This window comes from Scylla paramamosain, chromosome 29 (genome assembly GCF_035594125.1).
Source record: "Scylla paramamosain isolate STU-SP2022 chromosome 29, ASM3559412v1, whole genome shotgun sequence".
NCBI lineage: Eukaryota > Metazoa > Arthropoda > Malacostraca > Decapoda > Portunidae > Scylla > Scylla paramamosain.
In genome coordinates this window covers 10,616,880-10,626,879 of record NC_087179.1, presented here as the reverse complement: position 1 = coordinate 10,626,879, position 10,000 = coordinate 10,616,880, and the positions used below count along the sequence as shown (strand labels likewise).

The 10,000-nt window shown below is 41.6% G+C and overlaps 1 protein-coding gene across 19 annotated transcripts in view; it reads right to left on the bottom strand.

Annotated features, from left to right (window-relative positions):
* The window catches only part of LOC135115274 (protein timeless-like), a 118,981-nt gene that overhangs the window by 35,489 nt on the left and 73,492 nt on the right, over window positions 1-10,000 (bottom strand). For 2 of the 19 annotated variants that reach the window (XM_064031871.1, XM_064031872.1), the window contains exon 1: window positions 621-934. The exons of 16 other annotated variants lie outside the window; for them this stretch is intronic. The gene's annotated coding sequence lies outside the window, so the exon portion shown is untranslated. Of the gene's footprint in view, window positions 1-620; window positions 936-10,000 lie in introns of those variants that run through there. One more of the 19 variants, XM_064031866.1, reaches the window with a different exon arrangement.

The window sequence follows — 10,000 nt, the reverse complement described above, 5'->3', positions numbered from 1 at the left end:
GTTATACTGTCTGCGCCACCACCTTCAATGTACACTTCACAACACCTTACCAATCATCTATACTATCCCCCACAAACACCTGTCCCGAATATCACACCTTTACAATTAACAATGCAACAGGCTTGTCTAATACTACAGTTAGTACAGAGGCGCGTGCTTAAACACCTGTTGCTGGTTTATATCCACTTGTATCTCTATCTCTCTCTCTCTCTCTCTCTCTCTCTCTATGATATAAGAGTAAAATTAAATACAAACACTGTAGCTTCCTTTGCTTTCCTTGGTGCAAATGAAGTAGGGAGAAGAGTGAGACTTTCCTGTGTTCTCCGCGACAAAGTAAAGTTGGCGATTCCTGCATCACAAGCACAGCCACGCGAACCTGCCACATGTGCATTCACCGGGTGTCACTGAGCCTGTGTGTACCTGGCCCTCGGGAACGTGCCCTGCATTTGCCCCTGTATTCACCTTCTTTCACCACTCTCCACCTGCCACTCCGCCCATCCATCCATTCGGTGCAGGGAAGAGTGTGGTTAGTTCACTGCAAAGCATCAGTATACACCCTCACCCTCACCCACACCCACATGCACACACCCTTGCACACACACACCAACACACAGACGCACCATGTCACTACTTCCCTTCACGGCAAGTCTAAGGTGCTGCAGAAGGCGGCGACGAAGGCCTGGTTGGCGGGGGCTTGGCGTCTACGTGCTCCGGCGGCTGGTGGAGGCGGTGATGGTGCGGGAGACGGCGGTGGCAGCGGCGAGGAGGCGCAGGCTGCCAGCGTAGAGGCGTTGGTAGGTTACAGACAGGCCGAGGAGAGGCCAAAAACCACAAGGGCGAACATCAACAAGTGAGAAGTTAAGAATCACGCCGCCATACAAGTGTCCGTCACACCTGCGCCTCCACCACTGAGCCAGCCGCGCTCCTCCACGCACACCAGCGCCTCCTGCAACCCTCCTCGACCCTCCCAGCTCCCCACGCCTCCACCCGCCCTGCCCCCCAGCGCCTCCTCTCCCGTCTTCCTCCTTCACTCCCCCCTTCAGTGCGTCACGCGTTTGCCATGCTCTCACAGGCTCCCCCCCCCCCTCTCTCTCTCTTTATCTCTACCTCCTCCACGCACCTCATGCCTCCCCTCTCACCATTTTCTCTCTCTCTCTCTCTCTCTCTCTCTCTCTCTCTCTCTCTCTCTCTCTCTCTCTGTCGCGCATGAGTGGTGATAAAGGAACGTCCGCCCCTCCACCCCCCCTACCAGCGCCCCTCCTCGTCCCCTCATTCACTAACACATTCATTCAGTAAGACGTGATTGTTTCCATGACAACATCCACGCCAATGTTATGATGGTGGTGATGACGTAATGTTGTTGTTGTTACGGTGGTACTTGTTGTTGTTGTTGTTGTTGTTACGGTGGTACTTGTTGTTGTTGTTGTTGTTGTTGTTGTAGCTTTTTCTCCCTTTTAACTTCTTTTGTTGTTGTTGTTGTTGTTGTTGTTGTTGTTGGTGGTGGTGGTGGTGGTATTGGTCTTCACTACTTTCTTTTTTCATTTCGCTTTTCTTGTTCGTCATCTCCTCCTCCACCTCCTGCTCCTCTCCCACCTCAACCACTACCACCACCACCACTATTCAACAGATGACGCACCTCCCCACCTGTGCTAACGAGCCTATTTACAACCAGCCCCTTATAGCCGACCCTTCCCTCTCCTCTTGCTTCTTCATCGTGACCTTCCTTCCGAGTCAGTGCGCCCCCAACTTATTATTATTATTATTATTTTTTATGCAGGAGGGACACTGGCCAAGGACAACCAAAAACCCTCCTTAAAAAAAAAACAAAAGCCCACTGAGATGCCAGTCCCAGAAAAGGATCCAAAGCGGTAGTCAAAAATTGAACGATAAGTGTCTTGAAACCTTCCTCTTTAAGGGAGTTCAAGTCATAAGAAGGTGGAAATACAGAAGCAAGAAGGTGGAAATACAGAAGCATGTACTGTAGGAGTAATATACTGTAGAAGTGAAGATCGGTACTTGTCCCCTTCGCATGCTTTATCTGTAGCAGGAGGAGGAGGAGGAGGAAGGAGAAGATGAGTAGGACAAGAAGAGAAGAGAAGGAAGAAAATGAGTAGGAGTAAGGCAAGAAGAAAGGGAGAAGGAGAAGGAGGAGGAGGAGGAGGAGGAGAAAGAGGATAAAAATAGCTTCATGTATAAAGAATTTAATTATGTGTGTGGATGAGAATTACTTGGGTATAAATAAGGGCAATCAATTTCTCCCCCTTTCAGATTTGTGTGTCAGCGATCGCCTGTTTAATTATCTATGTATTCATCAATCAATTATTTTATCTAACTAATTACGTACATGTGTAAGTATAATCTACCTACCTATCTATCTTTTTCTCTATGTATATTCACGTATGTATCAATCATGTACATGTATATTCACCAATCTACTACATGGTATTTATATAATGCATTAATTCTTCTATTGATTTATTTTACCTGTTAATTAGTTTATATATTTATCAGTAATTATTTTCTTCGTCTTCCTCCTCCTCCTCCTCCTCCTCCTCTTCCTCGGGTCAGGTGGAGGGAGGGACTACTACGAAGAATGACCTGCCTCTTTCTATTTTTGTTCCAGGCTTCATCTTACCTTCCTTCCTTTACTGGTTAGTCTGCCCACCACTAACTATTACCTCTCTCTCTCTCCTCTCTCTCTCTCTCTCTCTCTCTCTCTCCTCTCTCTCTCTCTCTCTCTTTCTCGTTAATTTAGACATGCACAGCCACAAGAAGACGAAGACGAAGATGACGACGACCGACAACAACAATAACAACAACAACAACAACAACAACGAGAACGAAGAACAAGATAAAAAAAAAAGTGGGGGAGGAGGAGGAAGAAGAGGAGGAGGAGGAGGGAGTATCATCAAATTCCTCCTCCTCCTCCTCCTCCTCCAAATTTTCTTCTCCTTTTTCACTCTTTTGTTTCTTCTTCCTTGTCCTTCCTCGTTCCTTTCCAGGGCAGAGAGAGAGGAGAGAGAGAGAGAGAGAGAGAGAGAGAGAGAGAGAGAGAGAGAGAGAGAGAGAGAGAGAGAGAGAGAGAGAGAGAGATGTCATCCATATGAAGTGACGCTCTTAACAAAAAACACGACCATACAATAGAAAACGGGAGAAATAAAATAAGCGAATACAATAATGGCTTCCGATCGATGTGTCGCTAAAAATAATTTCCTTCAGAGATCTAACAACTGATCCCCGTGACGTCATAACCTGGGCAACCAATAGCAGAGCAGCGCCAGCCCCTCACGACGCAATCTTCCTTTCAACAGGTATTCACTCACACCTGACGCTGCTTCTATTTGACACCTTCTCCTGTTAATTCTCCTGCTGGTCCTCCTCCTCCTCCTCCTTCTATTTCTACTACGAACCATTCTTCACCATGTAAGAAAAAAAAAAAAAAGATCAAAAATTTTCTATCTATCTATCTATTGGCTTAGATTCTTTCATTGTCACTTATTCTTATTTCATTCCATCAGCGTCACTTTTCAGAGGATATTTTGATGTCATTGTAATGATGTTTGTTTCTTTCCCCGCCCTCCTTTTTTTTTTTCTTTTGGCGTGTGATTCTGTGATTCTGTGTTTTTCTTACTAAACCATGTGTGGAAATATACAAACACCCTTAAAACTCCAGTACAGGGCGTGATGAAGCGTCCCAGACAAAACGTTTAATTAAGACTACGAATCTTTATTAAAACAACGAACAAACACCCTTCAAAACTCCAATAACTTCCACGACAGTCTGGTAGAGCGTTCCAGACCAAGTGGCAAAAGGTCTGAAAATAGGAACCCTTATTTAAAACAGAATTCAGGCTATGAGAGGCTTTACACACCGTATCAATTATTCATAAGGCGTATACAATGAGTGACGTGTTTTGGCGGGAGAATAAACAGACAAGGCGTGAATTAAGACGTGTTTTGCCGAGAGAACTGGATCGAGTACTTCCAAGAGCCTAGATCTAAATTTAGCTTATGTTAAAGACACGTTACTTCAGAGCACAAGGGAACAAAGGAAGAACGAGCAGCAATAGCAGATCCTTCATTTGACTGGTGTCCCTTGCGATGTTGTTAGCGGTAAGCTGCTCTGAGTCACCTGAAGGAAGCCACGTGGATGGTACAGGGTGGGGGAGAAGGGGAATGGCTAATGATGTGGTGCTTAGGAGGGATGTGTTATTGAATGGTAGGATGCGTTATTGGTTGGGGAAAATGTGCTACTGATAAGATAAATGTATTACTGGTTAGAGAAACATGTTATTGACTTAAGTTTGTGTTATTGATTCACTGTAAGATTGAAAAAAAAAAACTGCCCTCATTCTTAACTGACTGATTGTAAGGTCATAAAACACTTCATATTTGTTATTGCTCGCCTGACTGTGTGGTTAAGAGTTTACATTTGTTACTGACTGACTGTTAGGTTGTAAGACAGTCCACATTTGTTATGGATTGACTGGCAGTAAGGTTATAAGACACCTCACATTTGGCACCTTTACTACGGCAGCACTGATCCACCTGAACGAAGGAATGTATTCTTAAACATATCCACGTCTCATTACTGTGTGGTCTGGCAGATCTCATTAGGGTAGTGAAGGGTGCTTTTCATCATTGTAATAAGAGTTTAACAAGAATTCTGCATCATTAACGAGAAAACGACACTCATGAGAACCGGACCAATTATCTTTGTAGCCCTTGAGAAACTGTAATGAGGAGGGAACAAAGCTTTTCAAAATAAGGACTCTAGTATGGAAGCTTGGCAGTGCGTGGCAAGGAGGAGGAGGAGGAGGAGGAGGAGGAGAAAGAGGCTATATGTGGCTCGGTTTTGCGAAGGGAAACAAGCAAAGACCACCGTATTTCTTTGTTATTCTCTGTCTGTCTGTCTGTCTGTCCACATGACCGTCTGGCTGTCTGTCTGTTTAGTTAAGTGGTTGTCTGAATGGCTGTTTGGCTGGGAAGATAGATTGGGAGATGGCTGGCTGGCTGTTTGGCTATCTGTCTGTCTGTTTGACTGTCTGAGGCTGTGATAGGGAGTGGGTGACGGAAGGTGGAATCAATCACCCTTTAGTCACTCTGCGCTTAATCTGCTTGTTTCTTGTGGCAGCGTGTAGCTAAATATAAGTTAATTCAAATTACTTTCAATTATCTCTCCGGCATACATATCCCCCTCCCTACTCTCTCTCTCTCTCTCTCTCTCTCTCTCTCTCTCTCTCTCTCTCTCTCTCTCTCTCTCTCTCTCTCTCAGTCGTGTTCTATTTCCGTAACAATATTTTCACAGAATCTCTATTTTCACTCCATACATTCGAGTGTTGTTTTTTGAATGGCCTACATTGGACGCCTTTCAGCTTCTGTGTTACTGCGGTGCCACAACCCAACCACTCATTCACGTTAGGCGCTACAGAAGCATAATAGCCGCCTCACCAGCTCATCTCTACACGTGTCATTTTTACCAATTAGTATATAGAGAGGTTAGGAAGGGCATCCACTCAGGGTAATGTTTCCCCAATGCCACAACCAGAGCCCTTCGTCAGGAGGCACCGACCTAGCTGTGGTAGACTAAAGAAAAACGGACGTAAAAGAGAGAGGAAAAAATATACAGAAAAATTATTAGTTATTTTATTACTGGTGATTGACTATTTCTGGAGAGAGAGAGAGACAGAGAGAGAGAGAGAGAGAGAGAGAGAGAGAGAGAGAGAGAGAGAGAGAGAGAGAGAGAGAGAGAGAGAGAGAGAGAGAGAGAGAGACGTACTCGTAGATGGCCAACCAATCACACAATCACCAAACTGTTTTTCTCTCTGTCTATCCATCTATTCATCTACCCATCCATCCATCCATCCACTAATCTATCTTTCCATCCACCCATCCAGCCATGAATCCATCTACCCATCCATCCATCTACCTAGACAGCCAAACAGCCATTTAGACAACCAGCTAGCTAGACAGACAAACAGACAGCCAATAGCCAAACAGCCAGACAGAATAATGCAAAGGTATACAATGATCTTTGCTTGTTTACCTGTACAAAACCGCGCCATATATAGTTTCCTCCTCCTTCTCCTTCTTCTCCTTCTTCTCCTCCTTCTCCTCTTACTCTTTCCTCTCATATGCACTTTAGTTTGTTTTGCTCACTGACCCCTACCTGAGAGAGAGAGAGAGAGAGAGAGAGAGAGAGAGAGAGAGAGAGAGAGAGAGAGAGAGAGAGAGAGAGAGAGAGAGAGAGAGAGAGAGAGAGAGAGAGAGAGAGAGAGAGAGAGAGAATGCCATGAAAGAGAACAAGAATAAAGAAATAAAAATACGAAGCAAAGGTAGAATAGAATAGAGGAAAGAAAATTAAATGTGATACTAATATTAGAAAAGGAGGATGCATGGAAAAAAAAGATGAAAATAAGTGAAAGGTGAAAAGAAGAATGAAAGGAAGGAAGGAAGGAAGGAAGGAGGGTAGCACTGAAGGAGTTAGTGAAGGAACGAATAAGCGGACGGAGACAAGAAGAGAGGAAAGGAAAGAGAGAGAAGGAGGAATGGACAGCAAGAAGGAAGGAGGGATAAAAGGAAGGAAAGAAGAAAAATAAAGGAAAGAAAGAAAAAAACAGAAGAAGGGAAAGAAGGAAGGAAGGGAGAAGGAAAAGGTGAAAGGGAGAAAAGAAGACAAAGAAAAATCTAAGAGAAAAGAAGGAAAGAAAGAAAGAAAAAGAAAGACGAAGAAAGAGAGAAAAAAGAAAATAACAAAAGAAAGAAACCTAGACAGAAAAATGGAAAATCAAGAGAAATATAGAAACAAAAAAAGCAAGCAGTGTTTCAATAATCAGACAACCTGAGTGACGTCACATGTTGATCAAGAGAAAACTAGTGAGATAAACAGATTGAAAGTTGTTACATGTAAAGAGATACGGCTAATTTTAGTTTTATTTTCTTTTGCATCGTTTAGAGCTTAGCTTTACGGAAGTTGTTTTTTGTTCTCTCTCTCTCTCTCTCTCTCTCTCTCTCTCTCTCTCTCTCTCTCTCTCTCTCTCTCTCTCTCTCTCTCTCTCTCTCTCTCTCTCTACACATACTTTATATATCTTTAATTGCCAACTTCTTCTCTTCATAAAGTTTAGTGTTTTAGTTAAATTACATATTATTCTTTGTCGCAGTTTTATATTTCAGATTAGTTCAAAGTTTGTACATAATCTTACGAGGTACAATTATAACATTTTTAAACTTCGTGGAGTTTTATATCTTATTTTACGTGTTTTTTTTTCTTGTCATAGTGATTAACGATGTAAAATTTCATACGTGGTGTAAAACAAATTACAGTCAATATAAATCCAAGTAAAAACTTAATGTAAAACAAGTAAATTAGAATAAAGAGGCCAAAATTTCGATTAGGGTGAAAATTTTAGTTTTTATGTGATAAAAAAAAGTAATATGTCTAAAGAAAGGAAAAAAATACTTTTCTCACGTATTTTGAAAAAAAAATTGCCAAAAATTTTATAGTGGTGAAGGAAAAATGTACGACCACAGAGTTGTTCAGTATGTCAGAGAATCAAATGTTAAAAGGAAAAATTCATAATGAAAACCGTGAAAATTTAGTTCCACTTTTCTTATCAGAAAATTCTGACATATTCCAAAAATGAAAATTCATTAAATATGAAAAGCTAAGCAAGCAAACTTTGAGGAAACATTACACGTGTGGACACCTGACGTCTGTGAAAGTTATAAGCATATTGGATAAAACTTTCTTGAGGGGGATTCTGGCCTTAAGTTAAAAATTTTGGTATAAACTTATATTAAAAATCACTGGAAACTGAAGTCGAAATTCACCAAATAAAAAAATAATAAATAAATAAATAAATAAAATAAAGGGAAGTCTTACGAACAGGAACAAAACTTTTCACGCGGGTTAAAAAGAATTCTTGAGATTAGGAAGGAGATGAAAAGACGAAAAGTAAAAGAAGAAAAGAAACAACGAGTAAACTTTTTCTTTTTAACAAGGTAATCATAGAACTATTAAGATTACGAGGAAGAAGAACAAGAACAAGAACAAGAACAAGAACAAGAACAAGAACAAGAAGAACAACAACAAGAACAAGAACAAGAACAACAAGAACAACAACAACAACAACAACAACAACAACAACAACAAAAGGACAACAAGAAAAGGACAAGAACAAGAACAACAAGAACAAGAACAAGAACAAGAAGGAAAAGAAGAGGAGGAGGAGGAAGAAGAGGAGGAAGAAGAGGAAAAAGGATCAAAAAGAAAAAGAGAAAACATGAAAAAAAACGGAAAATGCGCATCGGTGGCGTTTCCTGAGATAGATAGAGAGAGAGAGAGAGAGAGAGAGAGAGAGAGAGAGAGAGAGAGAGAGAGAGAGAGAGAGAGAGAGAGAGAGAGAGAGAGAAATAGGTATGAGATGAATTCTATAAAACTAGGTCAGATTTTTCACAAGTGGATGAACAGCAATCGGTGCAAAACAGGTGGAAGGAGACGAGGGAGAAGGGCCAAGGTGGAAGGCAAAGGTGCAAGGTAAAGGCAGAAGGTAAAAGGTTTATTGTGCGTGTGTGTGATTTGTCTGCCTGGCTTGGTGTGGCCGGACGGGGCGAAACGAGGCGAAGTGAGGTGGAAGGAGAGGTGTGAAGGACAAAATAGAAAAAAATAGAGTGTAGATTAGTATATGAGGAGTTGTACTAAGGTTATGGAGAGGGTAATGAGTGCAGGTGGTTGGCCAGGTGGAGGTGTGTGGGTAGGAATGTTACTGTAATCGGATGTAAGGAGATCAGTGTGTTGGTTTTGAGTGCCCCTGAAGAAGAATTAAAAGCCATAAGGAATATAAAATCAGGCTGAAAAAAAAACAAAATAAATAAATAAATAAAACGAAGGTACAAAGCGAAGGTACAGTGAATGGATTGGAGCATTCTTTTATTCTATGCAGATTTGGAAAGAGAGAGAGAGAGAGAGAGAGAGAGAGAGAGAGAGAGAGAGAGAGAGAGAGAGAGAGAGAGAGAGAGAGAGAGAGAGAGAGAGAGAGAGAGAGAGATTAAAGAGTGAAAAGATGGAATATGAAAGGAGAAAAAGCGCAATTATAATTCTTAAAAAACATGAACAATGACATTAGCGAAAGCAACAAAGAAGAAGTTTAAAATATATCAAACAGACACGAGAAAAAAAAAAGAAAGAAAAAAAAAGGGTCAATAATATGAAGAATAGAGTGCTCAGAACTACGTCTCTAGAAATGAACGTAAATAGAGAAATAAAAGAGAGATAAAGAGATTGAGATACACACACAGAAACAGACACAGGCATAGAAAACGAGACGAAAATATATGAAGCAGGAATAGGGATGGCAGCTAAGACGTGGTGATCCGGAGGGCAAACGGAGGAAATGGACAGGGCGGGTGTTGCAGTAAGGGCAGGATACCATCTGATCTCGCTAGATTTATGGTTACCACTGCTTCACTCCCGCTGCTGATTCATTCCCCTTCGTAACTGGTAATGTGCAATGATTGGCCCAGCTGGTACAGAGGCAAGGACCAATCAGTTTTCTCAGTGGTGTGTGTGTATGTGTGTGTGTGTTTGTGTTAGGTTTGTGTCTCTCGTGATTAAAACTAGATCATTGTCTTTTTTCTTCTAGTTTTCTACCTTCTCTTCATCACCTGTTATTATTTTTACTGTTGGTGTATGTATATAATAATAATAATAAGAATAATAATAATAATAATAAGAAGAAGAAGAAGAAGAATAATAAGAAGAAGAAAAAGGACAAGAACAAGAAGAACAAGAACAAGAAGAACAACAACAAAAATAAGAACAACAACAACAACAACAACAACAACAACAACAACAACAACAAAAAGACTTCTACTACCACCACCACCACTAATGCCACACTCAAGCATCGAAGGGAAGACGGAAGAGGTCAGGCGAGACAGAGGCGGCCACAACTTTCCACAAACACTCTGGTCACCTGGTCACACACAACACAGGAAGGAG